We start from the raw sequence: 19,635 nt of genomic DNA on the forward strand, positions 1-19,635 counted from the left end.
AAGCTTTGGCCAAATATGTTGTTATTAGGCATGTCTATTAGCACTGCTCACCTTTCTTACGAATGCTGTTAATAGCAATAACACACCTTGTCTCTTAGCTAATTACTGATTGGGGTGGATTTCCAGGATATTTTGTCTGTTATTTTAATGCAGAATATTTCTCTGATGAAGCACAGCTGAGATTGTGGTGGAAGCAGCTTGAAGGCAGATAAACACAGAGGACAGGAATGCCTTAAACTGGGTTTGTCTGTTAGATTCTGAGTCATGAAACAGTACCCTGGAGTTATCAGTCTTCATCTCAAACTTGGCCTGGAAACTGGACCAGAGCTTCAGATCCGAGTCCTGGCACTTCACCTCTTGCTGTGTGGACATAATTCTTGTCTGTGTTCTCTGTATGTCATTACCACCCATTAATCAAAATTGAAATACTTTTCCCAGAAGGTTTGAGTCACTGAACAGCGTTCAAAACACTCAAAAGATCTACTGAAAGAAACTGGCCATACATAAAATATGTGAGTGTTTTCTATGTCGAGGTGCTACCAAGGAACTTGAGGGATCAGTGAATCACCTTTATAATTCTGCAGCCCTCTCTCCCACAAACTTAAAACTCCTGCAGGTAGTGAAGGGAAGAAAAAAAAAAAAGACAGGGAACAGGTGCCCTAGTCTGGGCAGATGAAATCCACTTTTCCATAGCCATACCATTATCTGAATTAAACAGTGTGACTCCTGCTTGATCAACAAGATTTAGTGGAACATCTAGATGATGATTTCTCTATTCAACACTCACACAAATTAAATGGAACAATCGGTTCCTGGGACTGCACCAAAAGGAGCTAAATTTGCAACTGCTATCATTTCATAAGAAAGTAAGAAAAAACGAAACCGTTGATGCTGCCTGTGCACATTGTCTGTGTCCAAGGTTTGGGTTAGTCCTGGGAAAAAAACTGCCTGCCTAGTGCTGAACACATGGTAAAATGACAAGTGCAGATAGAGATTTCAAGACCTGCCTGCTAGTCAGATCCAGAAAGTGCATTCAGACCTGTGCACAGCTAGCTTTTGTGCTCTGATTGACTTCTGTGGTCCAGCTGGACTATGAGATGCAGTGAGGTTGAACAACTTGCCTGCGGTTTGACAGGTTCTGAACAGGGATCAGGCTGTGCACCTGGGTTTGCTCTGTGCCTTTCACCACTGAATGAGGTTTCTGTGAATGAAACAGAGGTGTCTCAGCTGCTTGTTCTATCTCCTATCTTCTGAACAGTAGTTGTTGCCTGTTGTTACTAGAATTGTGATGCATATTACAGTGTGCATTTCTGTGCTATACAAAATGCATAGGCCGGAATTGCAACTGTTTTCAACAGCAGTAGTTAATTACCTACAGGTCTGTTTGTAAATCGTTGCTTTTATTTTAAAACAGCTTTGGTGTGCACTGGGGAATTCATTTATGGCAGAAAATAGCCAGAACCATCAGCTTTCCTGAACGTGATCACCAGTTCAGGATGTCTGCACAACATGGGGATGTTTAATCCTATAGAGGAATGCAGGTGAGATCTCTTTTTAATTAGAGAGCTAGAAAAAAGAAAAAAAAAACACTTCAGGGAGCAAAATGTGCTTAGAGGCCTTAGCTGAGCTTTTAAGTTCATTTGATGGAAGCATCAGACATATTTACCAGCCTAGGTCCTTGGAGGTGAGTGTTTGCACAGAGGTCTGGGACCGACTCCTTGAGGAGCTTGTACAGTGTGGGTATTCAGTATAAATTCATATGCATCAAGCACTCAGACAAAGAGAAATGAGGAGGAACCTACATTCTGGCTATGTACACAATGTACCTCGATTGCCTGAGAACAGAAGAAATCTGTCTGAGAGCTCTAAATTGGCAATCCTTTATGTGGGTTCAATTCATCATTTTAAGAAAGAGAGTAGTAAGATGAGAAGAGCATGATGTTTTTTTGCAAAGTTGTTTTAGTGTTTGAGATATTTGGTTGAATCGTACATTTTAGCCATGACTTGATGTCCATCACTCAGTGCCTTACAAGTCATCGGGATTCTTGTGGTGAATGCAGCTTGCTGCCAGAAAATCTCAACTTTTGTTAATGTATAGGCATTCATCATCTGCTGTTCATTAACACACATATTGCTAATGCCTGGCAATAGAGCGAACATTTTTCTGGAGTGGGGTCGAAAAACTAATTATTCACCATATGGTGGCCAGCTCAGCAACAATTGCTGAAGCCATGGAAGCAAAAGGAAGTTGGCTGGTTGATTTCTTTGGGCAGTTTGCACAGTGATGACTCTCTTGACACATGCCATTCATGTGGCCGCTGAATAACAGATGGGCTAAGGCTGGGAACTGTGGAAAAATCATGGCAGAGATCTGGTGGCAGCCTCTGTCTTTTTATCCTTCAGAATGACTTTGGGTCACGTGGGCTGTGAAAATAACAAGTAGGGGATTGTGCTCTGAGGATTTCCCTGCTTCTTTCATAAAGCCAGAGCGTAATTTTGACTGCCTTTTCGTATTTTGTTTATTAAAGGGATCAGGGTTTTAGATGAAAGAGATTACTTGGTTTGTGGTAAGGGGGCTGTGCTATGCCCATGACACTCGGCTCATTGTTAGCAGGAAAAATGCTGGCAGTTTGATAAGGGATAAGAAAATGGAGGGGTTTTAAATTAAAATTTAAATTACTCCTTATTTGTTCTTTTCTCATTTGTAAATCTCACATAGGCAAGTTAAGATAAGAGCTGTTTTAGTTTCAGAATACTCAAATCTGAAATGAGTTAGTTTTTTTTCCAGAGGAGCTTAGTAAGGGAGGGTAAGATTAATTTGAGCATGCTGCCTTTGCAACTTGTATGCTTTCTGGATTTCATATCATTCTGATGGTGCCTGAATGGGGATGGCAGTGAAAATTTCCAAGCAGAGATTTGCTGAGCTTTAGCATCATTCAAAATTAAATCAGGTTGGTCTGAGCTATCTGCAAATTAAATTTTAACTGATGATAGTAAATTGTGGCATTTCAGAATCCTCTCATGTCTCTTCTCTCAAGAGTAAGGAGAAGTTGACAAGCAGCAAAAGTGTTGCTGGATCCTCTCTGAAGCTGTGCAGCATTCCCAAGAGGGTGCTGGTCAGGCTGGGCATAGGGTGTAAAAGGAGAGGTGAAATGAAAGTATGGCTGTGCACCAAGTTGCCCCGCATGAGGGAAAGTTTGCATGTGAACCTATCATTTGTGGCTTGGGTCCACCTTGTCCAAAACAAAAGACAAAGCTTCTTATGCCAAGTGTGGTATTTGAGGTCTTAATTCAAGATTCACGTTAAGTAAACATTTCTTACTGTCATATTTTATCTAAGCATACACAGGACCCTCCCGCCCCTGTTAATCTGTAACACAGCAAAATTTAAGCCATATTCTACAATTGACTATTTTTAGGATTTCTTTTTACGAGTAAATGGGTGCATGTGGCTTACCGTTGTGGCATTCCTGTTGGCTGTTCTCAAGTAACTCTGCTATTTCTGTATCTGAATGCCACACAGACAGCATCGTGATGCTGAACAGACCATTGGGTAAGCACCACGTCTTTGTGTCCTCACATCAGCTCTCATACAAACTCTGCTTTCCCTTCTGCTTTGCAACCAGCCTGTTGATTCCAGAAGCAGTGGTGGTTGGAGGGACCCCTCTGCAGGCTGATCTTCATTGCGTCAGTGCAAGTACACAGGAGGGAATGAACAACAACAAAAAATTGAAAGCAAAAAGTCTTCTTGTTCCACCCACTCCTCTGTATTTTCTCCTGTAGCGTGCTGAAAATGTTTTTATCTTGGATTCTCCTGTCAGTATTTACCACAGGCCAAGGATAGATAACACTAATTTTCATTACAGCATTTTGACTGCTGAAAGGTTATTCATCTAGTGATCCATGCCATCACCAGGTCATGCAGCATCCCAGAAAAGTGCTGGTTTGTCTGCCCATGCTGGCAGCACAGCTCTCCCCTCCCTGGCAGCCCTCCCACGATGTGGGCTTCTGCTGCCCTTTTGAGCCATCCCTGCACTGGGTTGCACAGCACCAAGAGCTGGTTGCTAATAGGTAGTGAGTACACGGCTGCATCTGGAGCTCTGGTTTCTACCTCTATGTTTTTGCAAAAGAGTTATATCTTAAACATCCACATCTTCCACAAAAGGTATAAAAGTATTTGATACTTTCCCATAAGCTATGTCTCCTGGAGAAGGAATAAACAAAGTGTGTTTTATTTGATGAACTTCCTCATCTTTTTTTTTTTTTTTTTTTTTTTCCCCATGGCACTAGTCTCAGAAAGCACTATGTGGGGACATGCTGCAGTTCCCTCACCCCTGTTGTGCATGATCTGTGTCTCCAGGCTCTTGTGTCCTCCTTGGTCCGTGATGGCTCCTTTGCTCAGCCGGTGTGTGCCCCCTCTTCCCTTGGTAGTTTTCCTATCCACATTAAAGGGAGGGATACTTCTGTTTTTAGCAAGAAGTGATTCCAGCATTTCTGGGTCTTAGTGCACCAATGCTAGTGTGTTAGAGAGCTGGATTTTTCATATCACTGCTTCTCTTTAGCTTTTGGAGTCTTCTTTGTACCCCAGGCACCTAACTACTGACCCTGCATGTATGTTCCACCTTCTCATCTGAGCTTGCAGAGCTCTCTGCTCACCTGGCTGGAAAAAGCCCCTCAGATTTTGCATAGAGATTTGCAAGGTATTCTTGTGGTTGCAGTCTGATAGCTAATTGTCTCTTTTCCCATGGGAAAAATCCAGAAGAGGTTAAATATTTATTAGGAAAATTCAGCAAAATTCCTAAGACCTCATTTGAGGTGTAAAGGGATTTGAAGAGTGACAAAGATGGTGTGAAAGTATGTTCTCATACACACAAACCCACATTATATAGATACATTCGAATCACATATACGCATAAACATGCATTATATATACATGTATACTTCTATGCCATTTTCCATCCATAAGTATATATGTATATAACCGTATATTTAATAGAAAAATCATTTATTTTAAAAGTAAAAGGTGCATATTAACAATATTGGGTCACAGAGAACAAAGCCAAAACCTTAATGTAAGAGTGGTCCTTTTTCACATTGAAAAGCCACATTCTGTCCTGAGACAATGATGGAAAAACATTGCAATCCAGTTTCTTCATAAAGCGCTTCTAATCCAAATTATGATTTTGTTGTGATTTCACCACACACAATAATCTTCTCTTTGACTGTTGTTAGACACTTATCAGTATATTATCAGTATGTGTTTTTATTTTTACAGTGCAACTAGGGAACTGGAATCTGTATTCTTCCCCTGCTTATGAAACACATTAAACATGGAAGGTAATCTTCTAGACTTAAAAAAATAAATAAATTGGTATGAAGTAAGTAAAAGCCCAGCTATCTGCATTGGGATGAATATCCCAGTCTATATTCCAATTACAGAATACATTAATTCTCCATGTTAATAGCTAATGAGAGTTCAAATGACCCTATTTTTATTTTTTTAAAATCATTTGGAATATCACGCATTGTGGGAAACATCATAGGACTAAATACGTTGACTGTTTCAGTTGAAGTACTTCAGAAGATTGAAATTTGGCAGAAATGTTTTTCAAATCAGAATTTGCTGTTATTTTCTCAGGTTCCTTCAAAAATGGAGATGAGGTGTACAACAACTCCTTGTGTAAAAACTAATCCATTGCTATGCTTTGGTAGTTGTGATGCTCACTGAGCAGTTTTGTTTTTATTTGATTCACAATAAGCTTATCAAAGTGTTCAGGCTTTAAAAACAGATGTTAGATGAGCATATTATTATTATTTTTTTATGAATGAAGATGCTTTGTAGGAAAAAGTTGTTTAATTTCATATATTGAGCTAAGTATCAGCTGAATTCAAACAGTATTCAAATCAGTATTCAAACACTGAAGTACAGGATTTGACGCTAGTTTTTGTTTAACTCCCCCTTATATGACCAGCAGGAGAAGAACTTTGAAGCCCTAGATATAATGAAAAGCTTTGTTTTGTGTCAAGACCCAATATCTGCCATGACCTTCATCTAAGGATTTGGTGAATGCTTGCCTGGGAAAAAGCTCAATAAATTGCTATAAATTATGGGTGCAGAGCAATACAGCCATTTCTGGCTAGGCTTTAGAGCCCAGAGTTTGGTACTTTATCCACTCTTCCTAAATCATAGAACAGCCCTATGCTGAGCTGAGGGATTCATCCATTTGGATAGGACATGCTGTTTATTCTGTTGCTAGGTTAAAATGCCTCTTACTTTAAGAACAGCTGAATCACTTTGCTCTCATCCTTGCTTAATACACATCTTATGTAGATTATATGAACCGAATTGGTTTAAATGAGAGATTAAGCAAGGGATATGTAGTGATTATATGTGCCTCTAAGCGTTAGGTTGTGTATTTGAAACTTTGCTGTATATTTTTGTAAGTCCATTCACATACTGAATATTAAAAACATTCCCAATCAGAACATAGGGATTTTCCCAAGAATAACATCTTAAATGCTCCTTTAACTAGTTTTGTTTCCACTTTGTCAGCCTTATTTGCTGAATCGTCACAAAAGTTTATTGGATGTTTTTACAACTTTTGGCTTTGCTACCCATCTCCAGCATGCTGAAGCGGGCCCTTAACTCAGTGTAGTTTGGGAAATACTTCACTGTGATTCTCATGTCACACATTAGCAAGTTTCAGGACTGTGAACAACGAAAAGGGGGAAAAAAAAAAAGAGAAAGAGAGACTGGATATTTCTTTCTATACTTCCCTGTGCTTTATTTACACAATATATTTCCATCCTCCAGCAGCTGAGTGTTGTGGTTTAACCCGGCTGGCAGCTAAACACCACACAGCCGTTCGCTCACCCTCCCCCCTCCCTCTCTGGGATGGGGGGAGAGAAACGGGAAAGTGAAGCCTGTGAGTTGAGATAAAGACGGTTTATTAAGACAGGAAAATAATAATAACAATAATAATAATAATAGTGATAATGGTAATAGTATTAACAATAATAATGTGTAAGAAAACAAGTGATGCACAATGCAATTGCTCACCACCCGCTGACCGATGCCCAGCCTATTCCCGAGCAGCCGGCCCCCCCACCCCGGCCAGCCACCCCTATATATTGTTTAGCGTGACGTCAGATGGTATGGAATACCCCTTTGGCCAGTTTGGGTCAGCTGTCCTGGGTCTGTCCCCTCCCAGCTCCTGCTGCACCCCCAGCCTGCTCGCTGGCAGGACAGAGCAAGAAGCCGAAAAGTCCTTGGCCTGGTGTAAACACTGCTCTGCAACAATTAAAACATCAGCATGTTATCAGCGCTCTTCTCATCCTAATCCAAAACATAGCACCCTACCAGCTACTATGAGCTACTTAACTCTGTCCTAACTGGAACCAGGACACTGAGTTCAAGCAGATGGTTTAAATGGAAAACTAAGCAAGGAGTCTGCAACCCCATTTTTTGTGAATCTTAGCCTAGAGTCTAGTGTCCATTTCCTAGGAAGCAATTTAACCTAAATTTGATTTTAATTAGATTAGGAGGAAGACTAAACCTCCCTGTTGTTAGTTATAGTTCTCAGAAGAAAAGTGAAATTTGTCACAAAAGTAACACTAACCACTGAACCTGATGTTCAAAGTAGACCTCATGGTGTCTGGAAGCCCCGATGAAGCAAAGATCAGCTATGGTCATGCTGGTGCTGACTGATTTGTCTCACTGGCTTGTAAAGGCCTCCAGAGGTGAGGGCTCCACACCCCCCCAGGCAATGTATCCCATTGCACAAACCCTTCTTGCATGGGACTGTGTTCAATGGGTTTGCCACTGCACTTGAAAGCTGTTTAACTTTGAGCCCTGGAAGACTTTTGGGTTCCAGGCAGTGATGTCTGGCAGTCAGAGTTTTAAGCAAGTTGCTTCAGATGATCTGCTAATGGCTTGGCACAAAGGGATGTTTTTTTTGACACAAATAAGATTAATCCCATTACCATGCTGTCAATACTCCTGTGGCCTCATAAACCTGTGCTCATTCTAACGCCACAAAATGCTTTGCTTGTTATTTGATCTGGACACTGTTACACATATTTCATTCGATGTCTGTGTCAGACCCAGCTTTTTGTATCGTCTGTCAAGTGTAACTAAGGAAGATCAATAGTAAACGGGTCTTGTGGTTTTCTTCTATTTGCCAGAGTGTGTGTAATGTTATTCCACTTACGATAATGTTCTCGGCCTTTTACGAAGGCTGTACGATGAATTCTCTATGGATATGAGACCAAGTTACACTGTATGTTTTCTTGGCAGTATGCTTCAATATGTCTTGGAGTTGGCAAAAACACAAGCAAAGTGACTGGTGAGCAGGTTGCTTTATGATAAGAGTAAGGGATGTCAGAAAAGAAGCCAGACACTCGTACTTTTTGCGTGAGTCTAAGTCTATACGTATCTGCACAATTAAACAGAATAAATGCTTGCGGTAGGTTGGTTTTGTTTAGTGAGTAGGTAAACTTGCCAAACACATGAGGTGGTGGACACTGGGACTGACAACGTGACAGTGACAGAGATGACGAAAGTGAGGGCAATGACAAAAATGGGGATCTAGTAACGTGATATTTCTTAGTGGCTGAAGAGATCGTGGTACCTATATAGTGCAGCAGGATTGGAATACAAGTATTTGTGGTCTGTAGATCTTACATATAAAAATATTCAGTTTGGGTCTATCATAGTTTAGCCAAGAAATGTATTTTCTTTTTCCCATGTAGCTTTGGTCTAGTGCACGTTTATAACACTCTGTCCTGTAATTTTATGTGTGTAAATACACAAACATACAGACATTATTAAACTCCTGCTCAGAGCTTACTGATGCAGCTGTGTGATGTGATTGTACCTGCAAGACACTGTCTCGTCTGGTCACTTAGTGCAGATGACAGTTTTCCATAACCCCAAAACAGTTTCTGGAACCTACAGTTTACTATGGAAATCCTCATGAATCCTATTGTCTAAACTTATCTTTTTCTAGAGACTTGGTTTTGGAGGGAGAAAATATTTTTTCCATCCCAATAATGAAAACTTTAGTAAGTGTTTTTTTTTTTTTTTAAGTTCATTTGTTTAGGGGGGGAAATTGATCTCTGAAAAAAATTATAAAGTGAAATAATTTGTGTTGACAGCTGGGATGTGTTGATGCGGTGGCTCTTTTCTGTTGCTATCTAATTTTTGTTCTGAGAACGTTACACAAATTCAGGCACTCACTAGTTCAGCAAATAAGGTCCCACTGCCAAAGCAAATTCTAACTGTCAACATGTAATCAGTTCTGTGGCTCAAATAGGAAAGTGCCTTATGCCTACATTTAATTTCTGTGCACTTTTTTCTGCCAGGCTGCTCCGTCTTTGAACAAGTTCAGTTTTGCAGTCAATACAGGAGCTGACCTCGTCATTCTAATAATATTTTTCCTCTTTCAGCACATGAAAACATTTGTTGCATGGGATGTTTGGGTTTGCGTTTGGGTTTTCATTAACACGACCTGAGTGGAAGCCAAATCCTCGCTCACGGCTGCGTGGGTGTGCTTTGACTGGCAGGCGGGTGTCAGCCCATGACGTGGGTGGGAGGTGCGGGTGGCAGGGAGGGAGCTGCTCTCTGGCAGCTCATCCCCACCCCATGTCCCCTGGGTGAGACGATGCATCCCAAGAGCAGGGAGCTGCCAAGGGGCCGCCTGAAGGAGCCTGAGCAGGTTCTGGGGTCGCTGAGGGCTCCAGGAGAAGCGGCGTGTGTCCTGCTGATGTATTCCAGTGGGGGTTTCAAACAGGACTTTTTCATCAACCTCTCACTAGTGTTTAACAAAGAGCAGTTTACACTGAAAAAATGTGAGAAATATTAGTGACCCCTGTGTTCTGCAACACAGAAATGTTTGTCTGATGTGCTTTTCCTCCCGGCTACTTCCTGTCATTAAAAAAGAAAGCCATCTTTTATTTTCTCGGGGGCCTCTCTTTTATTTTCTGTGGTGATATTTACTTAATTATTCCATATTCGTATAAAGGTAGAGGCCCCAGACAACATCAGGGCCCTTCAGAGCTCTGCACTGTGCAATCACACAGATGACATCGCTCTTCTGTGCCGAAGAGCTTGGGATGATCTGTCACCAGAGGCGAAGAAAGATGTCAGTCACCGAACCAGCCTCTTGCTCCCAGAAGACACCCAAGGGAATAAGAAGAGCCACAATTAGGAACAACATGTCTGATGTGTGCTGGCTGCACCCAGTGTGTGCTGCAGCCTGCTACCACAAACAGCTTGTATGGCTGGGAGCAAACCAGAGTGTCTGTTAACCACACCTCCTGCATTGGTTTGAATTTACACTTTTGGAGACCCCTGATTTTGCCCCAGATTTATCTGTGCAAAACTGGCATCACCAGTAGAATTTTAAAGATCGACTGATTTTAATTTCTTTTTAAATGGTGAAGGAGATTGTATCAAGTATATTACTCTTTAGTGCGGAGCTGCAAAACTGATTTTCACTGAACAGTCAGACAGCACTTTCAGACACTTAGCTGAAACACACTGGATGAACTAGATATAAGGTCTAGATGAAGTTGATGTACATTACCTGTACTTGGAGCCAGCCCTATGCCTGTGAGGGCACTTAACACATGAGGTGGCAGGTAAAGGAACACAACTGCAACTTTTTATGTCCAGCACTGAGGGCACAGTGGGACAGAGGCAGACTGACTGCAGAGCTGCTATGCCCAGCCAAGCATGCTCAGAAGTGTTCTGCCAGACCGTCAGAGAGCTTGTGTTTTAGGAGTGGACCTTCAGAGTCAGCAGCTGAGTCCCACAGCTATGCTCATCACAGAGCTAGTGGGTGTATTTCTCGAAAATGTCTCGGGAAATGATTTCCCATTTTGTTCTGCTGTGACTTTTGCTGTTCTGTTTTGCCTTCTTGAGGAACATGGTGACATCCTTATCTTCGTATTGCAAGTATGGAGAAAAATCATCTTTCAAAGTAATCTTGCACTGGCACGCTGTACAAATTTCACTAGAAAATTCATTAATACTTGCTGAGAAAAGAAATTAATTTAGCTGAAAATCTTGGAACATGATTATTATGAACATATATAGGCTTAAAGGTGAGTTTTGTACTGCTTTTACTAAACCACAGACTTCAAGTTCTGATTAAATTGTCTTTAAAGCTCTAGATTGAAGGTATTTAATGTTTTTCTTAGTTCTTATTCTTTTTGAGTACGCTGCATAAGCTACAGTATAGGTAGGCCAAAGCTATAGCTGTTTGATCTCTGAACATAAGGATTAATTCATCTTGTCTTCATGAATTTGAGTCTCCTGTTTAACTGACATTTTCCTTGTCTGCCTTTTTTTGATGCCAGGGAATCCACAGCAGATAAAGCAGTTAGAAATCTGCAAGGAAAAATACCCAACACCACCCTTTCCTCAGAGCAGGTACTTCATTAGAGCATGGAGAGATGATTGCAAGAAGCCCGGATCAAATGTTTGAGTGCTCTGTTGCCTGGCTAGACAAGCTGGGCTGAATCTTCTCTGTGGTGAGGAAAGGAGATGTTTCTCTCCAGACCTCAGCGTCTCAGCTGGGCTATCAGCAGCACAGCAGAGCTCTTTGCGGGGCATGAGACTGGTGGAAACCCGTCCATGTCGTTCCTGGTGTCACCTGAAGAACCCCTCCTGGGCTGTGTTAGTGTAAAACAGTAAAAATGCTCTGGAAGCAATGTCCTCCTTTCCCTTTGTTGGTGAGTTGTTACATAAATGGTCTTCCCAATTAAAAAGAAAAAGATTTTGCATAGATGTGTTGTATTCAGATTCTCATTTTAAGTACGTCTGTACAATTCCGCTAACAGCTGACTGAAGAAAAGTTATAAATAAATAATACTATCTTTCTGGCTTCTCAATGTTTAGTGGGGCAGAAGATGATTGGGAAGCCTTTATTTGTTCATTGAACAAAGGAGTCAAACTATTTAATTTAACTAAATGAATGAGCACTGATAATGGAGTCTTCCTGTCATTTATTAATTTTACTAAAGAGACTTCTAAAAGGTTTGTAACGGTTTTGTCCCTTCCATGCCATCTAAGGGCCAGACTGTGAATGTCATTTCCTGAGAAAGAATTGCGATAACATAAGGAATAAAACCGGCATTTAATTGGAGTAACATCACTGGCATTATTTACGTGGCTACTGAAGGATTAGTCCAAGATTTTAGTCCCCTGCGCTATATCCTTTTAATTCTGATTTTCAAATGCTTTTACAATTGAAAAGTGCATTATCGAGCCTCAAAACCAGAAAGTTGTTGTTGACTGCCTGTTCCTGGTTTGTCAATGCAAGAGCTATTGTGGGAGCTCTACCTTATAGGAAGAACTGCTGTTCAGCCTAATTATTACAGATTATTAGATTAATTTTTTAATTGAGTAGCCTAATTAAAGTAGCCCCCCTACTAGCAGTTAGGAAGAATATATCTATTATCTCGTGTTCACTTTCTCTTTGCAAAGTCACTGCTAAGGAGGAGGAGGACAGCTCAAATAGTTGCTATGCTTGCATCAGTTGCCAACTTTCAGGCGTATTCCGACAATAACAGGTTTTGACAGAATTTTAAAGCATTTTGCCCCCCTGGTTTTCAGCGATGATAAATGTGCCATACAGATGACCTTTACACAAGGCCGCATGTTAATATTCAGAACCGTGCTTTTGTTTGTCTTGAACAATGGCTGTCATTAAGAAAGCTTGGTTTGCCAATATGCCCCCCTGGTCCAGCGCCGGACCCTTCCTGATTGGGCACCGGGAAGCATCATGTGCCTTTGACTGAAATGACATGGAAGATGTATGGTCCAAGTGCCGTCCTCGGCACCACTGCTGTGATGGGAAGAAAACCACTCTGACCCAAATAGACCTGCGCTCAAACAATGTCGCACCAAACGAAGACAACATATTGGGAAGAAAAATGCTTGTAAACTGTGTGTGCTGGAAGATGTATTGGTCAGACGGCCATAGGGCAATCTTTGAACTATTGAAATCTTTAGAAATATTGTTTAGTTCTTGAACAATACTTACAAACCTAATTAATCAAGCATAGATGGTTATTTTCACTCTTTACATACTGCATCATTTTGGAACAAGAATAGGGCTGTCACATTTATTTTGCTGACCAATTCCCAGGTGCTTGCTGGCAAAAGCAGAGTTTGAACATACATTTCCACAGCAATCCTGAAATAACAGCCTTAGCAGAGCTCCTTGCCTGCTCCTAACCCTTAACGTGCTTCAAAACTTCCTCTTTGTTTCCATTTCTCTTTTTGTGCATTTCTTTGGCTATGACACACCATTTTCTTTCTGGTTTAATTCTCTTTATATTTAGTTATTGCTAGGAATAAATTTGACATCTCATCCAGAATAGTATTTTAAACGTGCCATGGACTTAATGTATGATGGAGCAAGCTAACAGCACAATTTTAACATCAAATCAATCATATATATACCTCACAAAAGATAGGCAGATAAAAAGTTCAGCATAAGACTTGTTATTAATATATATATTCTTTTTTTTCCTACTGCTTATACTACTGTCTTTTCTGGAGAAACTCTCGGGAATAACTCATGTCATGAATTCTTCTTGAATTGGATGTAAGCTGAGGACTTTGATCTCTTTCCAAAACTCAGATTTTTTGAATCCACAGTCCTACTGAATTCCAAATTCTGTTATCTCTACATTTAGATTACACTTATTGTAATAAAGGCTTACTGGCTTCAAAATTTTTGACATACAGATTGTGGCCAAAGCCTCTGAACATTGAAAGCAGTTATTGAAAGCAAATAACTTGACATTTGAATTAATCTTAAAAGCTATTATCATATTAGTAAGTTTTGAAACTAATTTTTACAGACAGTAAGCAATTTATTATAATGTTTGAGGTAGTTATTAAAGTTTTAACAATTGTGTACAGCAAGAACCTTTAAATATCAAGTTTCTTTTTTATAATTAAAATCACTGAAATGACATTTATTAGTTAAAATACCAATTATTATTTTTGCATTTATTATAATATAATAATCATACTGATATGTTCAGGAGATCTCCTAAAGTAAACTACCATTCAGAAAAAAATGTATATTTTAAATCACTTCTGATCCTGGGCTTTATGTTAAATGAACAGTCAGAGTTAAAATCACATGTTTGAATTGCCCTCAGTGGCAACACTTTCCCACTTCAGGGCTTGCTTGCTGTAAGAATGGAGATCCTTAAGCACGTTTCATTGTATTTAAATGCATTGCAGTGAGATATGCCCAGAACATATGGATCTGTTGAATGTATGTAGGAACATTTTTGCAGTTCCAGCTATACATGCTAATTAACTATTTTCTTTTTAAAAGTACTGCGTATAGCCTACCACCCTGGTAACCTCATTTATGCATGTTTAATATAATAACCAGTCCCTATAAAAGCATTTCCCTACCAACCAGGCTTGAGGTGGTGTAGGAAAATGTTCGGCCATTGGTTGTCAAAGCCTGCTGCATGGGGAACACGAGTGTCCAGTGCTAGAAGTCTTCCTATTTGCAGAAATGAATGGAAATAAGCCACGTAAAAAGCAGTGTTGCTCAGGCTAGAACAGTGAATTTGTCTATAAACTAAAAATCAATCTGAGGCATGTGAATCTTCAGAGTTTGTGCACACAGCATGATTACAAAGTAAGGGTAGCTGTGCAGATCTCCAGACTAATTTTAAAGATGCTAAGCTGCTAGGTCCAAGCAGCATTCCTGTCTCTAGCACTCAAAAATCACTTGGCATTCAAAAATTATAGATTTGGGGGTTTATTCTGCAAGGACAGGAAAAGCAGTAATTTTGTGTAACAGGGAAGAGAGGTGGTGAGTTAATGATGTGGTTGCAGCCATGTTGGCTTCAGAACCAAGCCAGTGACGTGTGGCATTCACCATGGAAAAGTAGTTACTGACCCACCAGGCTTCATGTTACTTTAACTTGATGACTGCTGCCTCAGTGCATCACATTTTACTTTTCCTCCATCTGTTTCAGTCCATTTTAGAGGAGAGGACAGACAAGTTGTGCCATTCCAATTCTGAACACGGTGTTCCCAAGTCACCCCCACCCAGGGATGCTACCCCACCAGGCTGAGGGGAAGAAAGGACACAGACCACCTTGAACCCTGTAGGCCAACACAGGCGGAGATGAAGATGCTGCATTAGGTGTGCTTCAGGATGCTGCTCCTCATTGGTGAGAGCAGGGTGCTCACAGGGATGGCCATGGGGCTCAGGCTGATCAGATGTTGGGCAGAGCTCAGCTGTGAGCGAGGAACTGATGGGCCAGGTAGGTGTTGCAGCTGGATTCATTTGCTCTGTTTTGCCTTTGATCTAATCTTCAGCAGCACAAAACCAAGATTATGTTGTATCAGTTCCTATTCTGCAGCTTATTTCAGAAACCAGTTACACCCTTCATGTTTAAACGCCGGGTAAACCAAAACCCTGTCTTTACAGCGTATTTTCCATAGTTTGGGGCTCTCTCTCCCATTTCTCCAAGAGCAATTTAAATGCTGATTACAGTGAAAATGGAATTTTCTATGATAAGGAACTTATGCTGAGGTAAATGCAGAAGAGGAACTGTGTTTTACCCTGAACAGTCCACCTGTGAAATGCTGCTCTGGCTGAGCAGTGCCTGTTCCCAGTAACAACACGGGGGTCACTGGTGACTTTGGGCAGTGCAAGTAAAACAGTGTTTTGGTTTCTGTCTCAGTATACCTCAGTGATGATGGCGGTGGCTTTCTGGCCCTGCTTTGGTAGGAAGATGTAGGTGGCCCGCGTATATACACAGTGAGCACACTGTATAGGTCTTTTTGGCTCTTTTTGTGTGCTCATCTATCCGTCAGCTCAGCTGCTGAGCCAAATCCTCACTTTCGGACTTTTGACTTAAATCCTCCAAGTTTTTCCGAGTCTGCTGAGGCTAATGCAGACGGGGAAGTGGCAGGAGCAGCAGGCAGCCCTGCCAACCCGTGCCGCACGAAGGCTGTGCCTGGGTGGCAAGGGGCGGCTGCGGCGCTGGCAGCCCCAGCATCCCCTGTTACCATGGCACTGCCGACATTCTCTGGGCTTCTTCATATTCCGCAAAAAAATGCTTGGGGCAAACACCTTCTTTCGCAGAAATTTGGCATGACCGTCTCCTTCGCCACTGGCCTGTTCTTCCACCCATCTCCCCACAAAGAGGTTAATAAATGTTTACTTTTTTTCCTGTTTCCATATGGTTTGTTCACAGGCTTTTGCTTGTGTGTGTATGAATGCTCACTTGCATTGACTGCTGTGAGGGAATTGTTCTACTAATGCTGGCCATCTTCAAATCAATGCCTGCACATAACAACAGAAAGTGCCTCAGATGTAGTGGTTTCCACAGGACTATTGTTAGGCCTTTGTTAAGCATTTTTGAACCTAATAAATAATGTCAAAAGTCGCTATCCTAGCCAAAAATGTTCCTTTTGAAACAGTTCTAATAGTATTTTTGTTCTGTGATGTTTCCCAGTGTTGTGAAGAATTTGTGCCTCACAATAGGAATCTGGTATATCGCGTGCCACTTTGCCATTTTTTTTAATTTATTTTGAGATGGGAACCCTTCTTTTCTGGGCAGACATTACCATTTCTTTACATAAATGTGACTTTTTCTTGAATAGCCATATCTCTTGGAACTTCGGTGTTGTAAATGCTACTAAAATTTGCAAACTACAGAAAGATCGAATCTTAATGGTGGAATGAAGGGAGAGAAAACAAAATGCTCAACTTAATTATATGCTATTTCAGTGAACCTCCTTTGTGTTTTGTTGCATAACTCATAATTAAATTAAGTGTAAAGCAGGGTTTTAACAATTGCTTTATGCACTGAAAAACAACGATAACGATGGTCAAACATGATCACAGTAGTCCCCTCTGGCCGTAATGTCTATTCATCTAGACCTTAATGACTATTTATTCTGAAAGAAGTTCCAATTGGTGACTCACTGTGATTCATTATATTTTATATAGTACCTATTAACAATAAACTTGAGCTGTCCTTAATCTGTAGTTTAATTTGTGGATAATATTCCTATTTCTGCAGTGCAATAGTGTGTAGCAAATCAAACTAGTATGAAGCATACTTGAAAGACATTTTTTTTCTGCGCAGTTTACTTTGCTTAGTTTAATTGGACTCTGGGGAAAAATGTCAAAAATCACATTTCTGTGCATTCATATTCTCTGTGGCACCAAAGCTGTTGGATGCTAGCTCTATCAAACTACTGTTCATTCTGTAGGGCTTTTTGGTAGTCATGTCTTTTCAGTTTAGTGCAAAAAGTGACATTTTAGCTTGTTTTCTGGCTACAGGAAAAAATAAATATTAGGGGATATACAGTAGGAAGTTCTTACTTGTGGTGTTAGGTGGGAGGTCCTAAAACAAGTTTCAGCTCAATACAGTTGTAACAGAGAATTAAACTCCATTTGGCACACAGGCCTTGAGAAATTGAGCTTCTAATATTCCTGACAAAAGTAGTGGACATACTGATTTTAGCAGAAATTGTAGTAATGATTCTTTTTTTTTTTTTTTTTAGCTGCCATCTTCCAATTGTAATCTCAGACAAGATCTCCAGATATCTCTGGAGAAGGCTTTGGCCAGGAATAATAGTTTTCTATCAGAATTTAAATAGCAATAATATAAAAGTGCCTGCTAGAAAGGAAAAAGAAAACTCCAAAACTTGTATGAAGATTTAAAAAGAAGTATTAGGAACTTACTTTTGCTATTGAAATTACACAGAGGAATACTGGATAAAACAGATCTATCAGATAGGATATGTGCAATAATAGTTTTTAATATAATTACATATTTCTTTTTATGTTACAGCATGAAGAGAAAACAATGTTGAACTTTTTCTTAATATTTGAAAACTCAGTGTAATTTCAAATAGCAGAAATCAGAAAGAGAGTCTATCTTGAGTGCATCTATATGAAGTCATTAATGCCCAAGGTATATTAAATGTCTGCCTGCTGCTTGCTTGCTCAGTTGGTAACAGCTATTGTTATCTTCGTTCACATTTAGGTAGTGTAAGAGGTAGCCAAAAAGGTCAGCGGGAATGATTTTTTTCCTTAGAAAATCCCAGTCTTTTTCTTCACAGGAAGGGATTTTTTTGACAATATTTCATCTGATTTTTTAGAACAGCTAGAGGAAAAAAGGGAGGGTGATATGGTCTGTACTGAAACTGTCTCTAGTAAAAGATGTGTGGTTTTCTGAGAAATTAGTCTCAGGACCTGAGGACTGATTCAAAAAGACCTTCATAGTGTAGATTATCTGATTCATCTCTAGTACTTTAATACACAGGGCAGTTGTCTGTATGAGATACATAGTATAGTTTGATTTAGATGGTCCAAAGAAATAAAATGATCTCTTGAGCATCGTAGATAATTAGCACACACAGCAGCTTTTTTTTTTTCCCTGTCACAAGTCATAGAATCATGTAATTTTTTATGTTGGAAGGGACCCTTAAAGATCATCTAGTCCATGGGCAGGGCCATCTTTCACTAGATCTGATTGCTCAAAGCCCCATCCAACCTGGCCTTGAACTCTTCCAGTGATGTGACATCCACAGCTTCTCCATGTAACCTGTTAACAGTGTTGTGCCACCTTTGATCGGTAATTAAAAGCATGAAGGAAGGTTACATTGTAGACTGGAAGAGAGAGAGGACACACAGAGGGCAGGGAAGAAATCTGTTAGTTGTTGGGCTTTGGCAACAAGTAGAAAGGAGCAAGGGATCTGAGCAACCTGATTACCTTTCAGCTTGACGAATGTGGCAGCATCAGGTGTGCTGAGCAGCAGCCGTGAGCATTGCTGAGCTAGTGGCAGTGCTTTGGGTGCCAGAAGTCCAGCTGCGACCACAGCTAAGTCTCCATGTGTGTGCAGTTTGAAACTGTACTAATTTAATTTGAACTGTGACTCACTGCCTTTCAGCTGCAGACGTGATATATATATTTCCAAGGGCAAGATCATATATTTCACAGTAGTTTTCCTTTAAATGAAATAGGCTTCCTGTGGGGAATCTTCACTGGTTCTGGTGAGGTATTTTTTCTTTTAGATTATGTTTCTTTCATGGATAAAACCTGGAAAAAAAAATGCAACTGTTGCTGATGGTAAGGTCATGAAAACCTTAATATTAAATTGAATGAGAGACAATCTGAATACAAGGCTTTTTGGAGATGGGAGTTCTTGGTGACCAATATCAGCTCTTTCTTTTTGTAAGCCTATTTCTGCATTTCTCCTGGAGACTGCAGAATTTCTTAGAAGAAATTAAGAAGTCACTCAGTTCTTGCCTCACCTTGCCTCACCTTGCCTCTCTTCTCTCCTTGTCACTGTACAGTGAATACCTTTGAACGTTGCAGTAAGCAACATGACTGTCATCTGTCATTCATAGCTGCTGTCTTCCCTGCTTGCACCACCTTACTTGTGACCTCTTCAACTTCTCTGATTTTGAGAACATTTGCCTTTTTGTGACAGCTATTAACCTTGCTTGCCAACAGAGCCCTGAGGAGGCACAGGCAATGCTGATGGTGCTCCTGCAGTGTAGCTTGCTTGTTGTCCTTGGAAAGTGTCCAGAGCTGTCCTCCAACAGTGGGACAGGACTGCAC

General features: G+C 40.5%; 1 protein-coding gene across 11 annotated transcripts in view; it reads left to right on the top strand.

The window, feature by feature from the left end:
* The window catches only part of LOC310886996 (uncharacterized protein), a 164,231-nt gene that overhangs the window by 24,499 nt on the left and 120,097 nt on the right, over positions 1-19,635 (top strand). For all 11 annotated transcript variants that reach the window (XR_014575569.1, XR_014575570.1, XR_014575571.1 and 8 more), the window contains exons 5-6: positions 11,362-11,736; positions 15,022-15,312. The gene's annotated coding sequence lies outside the window, so the exon portion shown is untranslated. The remainder of the gene's footprint in view (positions 1-11,361; positions 11,737-15,021; positions 15,313-19,635) is intronic.

Source organism: Anser anser, assembly GCF_964211835.1.
Source record: "Anser anser genome assembly, chromosome: 1".
NCBI classification, from domain to species: Eukaryota; Metazoa; Chordata; class Aves; order Anseriformes; family Anatidae; genus Anser; species Anser anser.